Source organism: Nicotiana tabacum, chromosome 16, assembly GCF_000715075.1.
Source record: "Nicotiana tabacum cultivar K326 chromosome 16, ASM71507v2, whole genome shotgun sequence".
Classification (NCBI taxonomy): Eukaryota; Viridiplantae; Streptophyta; class Magnoliopsida; order Solanales; family Solanaceae; genus Nicotiana; species Nicotiana tabacum.
The window spans coordinates 41,895,718-41,902,005 of record NC_134095.1 but is presented as its reverse complement, the minus strand read 5'-3'; positions in this window follow the sequence as shown (position 1 = coordinate 41,902,005).

Genomic DNA, 6,288 nt, shown 5'->3' with positions numbered 1-6,288 from the left:
CACTTGAACTAATTTGATGCACACCAATGTCACAATTTTCCTGAAGATCATGTATGTAGAATAATTCTGGTGAAATGTTCTTCGTTCTATCTCCTTTTATAAATCCTCCCTTTAATAGTGCTATGCATGAAACATTGTCTCCGTATAATATTGTGGGTCTTTTATCACATTCCAACCCACATGTTTCTCGAATGAATCACTGATCTCAATCATATGCACTCCCTACTTGCCGGTTTGAAATCGAGCTTTATGGGTATCGGATAAATAACCTGCATCTGCATTACCAATACGATCTGCACCACTTTTGTTAGCATTAACAAGATAAATAAGTGCACCATCTACACCGAGATAGAGTATTTCAGGACCAAGGAGCTCCTCATCCTCTTCTAGAGGTTGGAACGGATCCTTATTCACTTCAAGTGATTGAATATTCATTGGTGTACTTAATGGGTACACTTTGTCCATGTAAAAGTATTTTTAAGACCCTCTTGGAGCTCTTCCGGAGTTCCAATAAGATTTATGTCACCAACATAAACAACAAGTGTAACAAATTTTGATGACATTTTCTTTATAAAAATACATGGACAAATAACATAATTTATGTAACTTTCTTTCAGCAAATATTTACTGAGGCGATTATACCACACGCGCACAGATTGCTTTAAACCGTACAAAGATCTTTATAATTTGATCGAGTACATTTTTCAAGACTTTGAATTATATGCTTCGGGCATTTTCAATCCTTCAAGGATCTTCATATAGATTTAGCCAAATAAGTCATATAGGTTAAGACTTGTATCTAAATGGTATGACATCTTCAAGTGTCTGGACTGCTAGTCCGATCCTCACAATCTTTTACAATATTGTGCACTATATTGTATTAAATATATCGTCGACGATCATTTTGTGTCAGTTCCGAAGCGACATAACTTGTGGAGATCTCATCACTTTCTTTATTTTCAGGTACCTGAACTTTTTCGAGAGTTTCATTAAATGTTATGTAGTGGGCTCTTCTAGAGCTTATTTCCTCCTCATTATGATCATTTTGATCATTAGCTCCTACTATTTTTCAAGGATTGTTACCTTTGGAACCGATTGGTCTACCACGCTTCATGCGTACAGTAAACTCTATCCTTCAGGGACATTAATTTTAATAGGAGCATTTGCAGCTGAAATATGATATTTAATTTTGGATTAGCAAATGCTTCTGGCATTCGACTTGAATTATCTTCTTAATGAGGATCATAATAATTCGATTCATATTTTTCAACTGTTTATTCCATCCCCCAAATGTTAGAAAAACTAACATATATCCCCAATCATCTTTGGGAAACATATCTTTGTGTATTATGGTAGAGAAATTAATCATATACCACGCAACAAAAGATAGTAAAAATATTTGGTTTCTGATCCTAAACCAATTGTGAAGGGAGGACTTATCATATATTGTTGATCTGATGCATACAAGTGCTGCTATATGCAGTTTAGAAAATCTTAGACCAGCACATGAAGCTTTGTTCTCATAAGCGATGGTTTAGCCATTAATAGGAAGTATTCAATGCTAAACCAGCTTGGATATAAACCAACATTATCAAGATGAACTGTCTTGATTTCATAATCTGAAAATTATGCTCTTAATCGAGAAAAGCAATTCCAAATGCCAAACTGCAGGTTGACAATAATTACACATGTAACCATCTCATATATGCACCTATAAGTGGTTCACATGATAGGTGAACGAGCCCATATTCACCTTTTATATATCTCAGAATCACGGGTCTTAGTCCCAACTTTAGCTGGTATAATCAATTCATTATGAGAACAAGCAACACATGAGAATTCGTGAAGAATCTTCTAGTTCTTTAGTATATGCTTATCTGAATTCTCAAATAGCTCATTTAAAAATGACAAATGAAAACTTCAAGTTTATCATGTCACGTGCTATCTCTTAGTAAACTTCTGGTTTACTATGGCATAAACTTTTGCTTTAGTAAACTTCTAGTTTACTGTGATACATGATATAGTACAAATTAAAGAATAAGGCGGGTAACTTCTTACATACATATTATTTTACCCCCTATGATTGTGGAAACATGAAGATTATCAATCTTCCAATCATTTGTAGTCTCAATATGATAGCCATCTGTATTAGTAAACTTCAAGTTTACTACAACATATGTTTTGACCATAATCATATAATATGAATGACATATTTGTATATAAGCTCTTCGAGAGCCTTCATTTATTATCCACAATCTTATATTTATCTGGCACTACTGGTGTCATGTATTCTTTAGGCAAACATTTAGCTCTTCAGGAGTTGTTGATACATTTTGTACTATCAAATATTGCTCAGACACTGCTGGTGTCATGAGAGAAAATCACAATCAAATAAACAATGTAAAACAATTGTTTAAGCACACGAAAACTCCTCTTCATAATATTTTTCCACTTCAGGAGGCAATTTCAATTGTGTTACTTCTTCAGGAGCAAATTTAAAATACGAAATATTGAGTATATATTCTCTCAATTATATTAACTCTTCTGGAGGTGAATTGTAATGTATTCACATCAAGAGCGCGTTCATATTTACCCGACTTATTAGTATTGTCACATTCACTTCAGGGAATGGATTAATATTATCAAAAGTTCTCATCCTTCAGGAAATCGAACATAATTATCTGAATGCGCATTAATCACATCAAATTGTGATGCCTCAACCTCTTTTAAAATATTTACTACTTCAGGAGCAAATCGAGGCGTGCATTTAATATAGAGAATATTTCTGTAGCTTATCTTCAATTGTAACCATAGAAAGCCTAAATTATCACTTCTGGTGATCATAGGCGTATACCACTTCTGGTAGTTAACAAAATATAATTACAATGAGATATACGAAATATAACCACTTCTTGTGGTTGTATATTTTTTGCAAACTCTGCTAGAGTTTAAGTTGATCTAATAATGTTATCCATATTCTTCAAAATGACATAAACAAGATATATTATAGTAAACATCATTATGAAATCATAATTTTTCTGTATGTACAACAATTACATAACCATACTATCTATTACAAATAACAAAAATTAAAATATTTACATTTCTACAGATTCACCACCGATTACATGACTTGTTTCTCCTTCTGGGAATGCAAGGTAATCAGTTACATCCAAATGCATGAAGTCTAAATTATCTTCAGAAATAAAATTTGCTTCAACATTTTTCTATGTCTTCTTTAGGGAGGCTTGATAAAGCTCAACCAGGTGCTTTGGCGTACGACAGGTACGTGACCAGTGCCCTTTTTCTCCACATCTATAGCATGCATTTTCTGCATTTGGTGCTTGCACCGTTTCATGCTTTTGTTCCTTCCTTTTCCACTGCTGGTGGTGAGGAGTGTTCTTTGGTGCATTATTATTACCATGATTAGAGTTTCTTTCCCGACCACGACCATGACCACGACTGGGGCCACGACCTTTTCCACGTTTAGCATGGTGGAAGTTAGTCTCATTCACTTCAGGGAATGAGCAAGAACCAGTAGGTCGGCTTTCATGATTTTTCATTAATAGCCCATTATGTTGCTCGGCTATAAGAAGATGTGAGATAAGTTCAGAATACTTTTTAAATCCCATCTCTCGATATTGTTGCTGCAGGAGCATATTCGAGGCATGAAAAGTGGTGAAAGTTTTCTCCAACATATCATGATCAGTAATATTATCACCACATAACTTCAATTGGGAAATAATTTTGAACATAGCAGAATTATACTCACTGATAGATTTAAAATATTGTAGCCTTAGATGAGTCAAATCATATCGTGCCTGTGGAAGAACGACCATCTTCAGGTGGTCATATCTATCTTTCAAATTATTCCACAGTATGACTGGATCTTTAACAGTAAGATATTCCATTTTCAGGCCCTCATCAAGGTGATGGCGTAGGAATATCATTGCTTTGGCACGGTCTTGGTTTGATGCCTGATTTTTGTCTTTGATGGTGTCTGCCAGACCCATCGCATCAAGATGAATTTCAGCATCAAGCACCCAAGACATGTAGCTTTTGCCCGATATATCCAGGGCTACAAATTCAAGTTTAGAAAGATTTGACATTATCTAGGAAAAGAAAGTTCTTACCTCAGATACTTTCAAAATATTTGCTCGAGATGACAGAGTCTCGTGCTGATAACATGTTATAAAATAAAGACTATAAAGTAAAGACAAGTATAGAGAGAAACTGATATATTATTCGAATTCAAACTGATGTACATAATGAACTGAAATCTCTTCTATTTATAGAAGAAAGGAAGCTGTTGTGTAAGTTGCTACTATACCAGATATGGATAATCTTCTACTGAGAGCAATGTTTATCCATAACGGAGTACTGAAAGGATAAACTTATTATACCCGATATGGATAATCTTCTACCGGGGATAATGTTTATCCATAACTGGGTACTGAAATGATAAGCTTATTATACCCGGTATGGATAATCTTCTACCGGGGGTAGTGTTTATCCATAACCGGGTATCGAAGTGATAAGCTTCTTCAGGAAGCTTATTTCCAATAGAGTACTTAAATAGATAAATATATTTACGGTGGAGTCCCATATGGATAAGCTTCTTCAGGAAGCTTATTTACAACGGAGTACTAAATGAACATCCATAATATAATATATTTATAACATATATGTAATTTTGTTGTTTTTCCCTGGGAAGAGATAGATTATGGTCTAGCCAAACGGTCTTTTCCCTGGAAAAAGCCACATGGATCCAAAGTTCCAAACATTTATTAGGATGACAAAATAGACAATGAGTTGGCACGAAAATACCTGTGGGCCCACATTACAAAAGGCCAGGCATGCTAGCCTTTTCGTCATTTGTGGTCCATAATAAAGCATTAAAGCAGATAAAACAAACAAATAATGCACAGAAGTCAACTGAAATGACCAGATTAGCCTTTAAATGCCAAGCATACATGATGATGACACAGGCTCTTCAAGAAGCTCAACTATGGCTTCTTATATATAAGAGAAATTGGATTATGCATTATGGTTGGACACTTGGACTTGACTTGGGTAAATTATTACGGTTAATAGGAAATACTTCGGTATTTCGGTTTCAGTATACCGAAATATCAAAAAATTAAAAATTAAATATCGAGATTCATGCCGAAGTATCGAATAATTGAAAATTATGTATCGAATTAATACTGAAAAATCGATACCGAATATCGAATTAATTCAGTCCCGGTCCAATTTTTCGATTTTTATGCTCACTCTTAAACGATATTGACCATATGTTGTTAGTCGCCACTAGGAACTTGTGTCGCAGTCGTCTCTGCTCTATCAGCTGTAATGTAATTGTACTAAAGTATTTCATGGCATGGCAAAAAAGAGAAGTTTACGGTTGGGCTAGGGCCAGGGTCAGGGCCAATCTATATTTCTAAGAACAATATTTTTCAACAAAAAAAAAGAATTTTACCTCCTATAACAAATGTTAACACCTTATTTATTTTAAATAAATACCATTTAAAAAAATTATATTTTATAGCTACCTTTTAAGGTTTATAGCAAAAATTTTATTTATGGTTACCTCCTACCCTTAAGCCACTATATACGCTATTTATTATCTTTCTCTCTCCTTTTTCAGATTTTTCTCTCACATAATTACTGTATTTGATGTAAACTTCTCACTCCACGTTTTATCTCTCTCTAATTTGATACACGCCATTCTCTGAAAGATCAAAATTCTCACCTATATTCATAAGTTTTTTCTCTGAAAGATCAAAATTCTCCACAATTCCTCCCACAGTTTCTTCTTCAGACTTCCCAACAAATTCCTCTAACTCCCCATTTTTATTTTTGGCTGTAACTTTAATAGGAAAGGAAAAGGAAAAAGACAATCTTAGAACACTTCTACAATAGCGAGACTCAGAAAAACCCACAAGTTCAAATATATCAATCTGACCGTATATAAAAAGGGGAACCAGTCAAAGATAATGCAAAGCACAGAAGTTGAAGAACTAGTCCATCGCTGGTAGAGAGACGAATCCTCGAAAATGATACGCAACGTCTTGCCATGATTTTTGCTTGGCTACTGTACAGGATGCGTGGGAACAGTGAGATTCAGGGTTTTTGCTCGACGGCGGATTCTTCAGAAATTAGGGTTAACAAAGACGATAGAGTTTGGGGCTGAGCAACTTGAATTTCTGTTAATATATTTTAATGTTTTCAATGTATCACGCCGTATTTTCATGTATTTCATTGTATTCATTGTCTTTTTTTTCATTG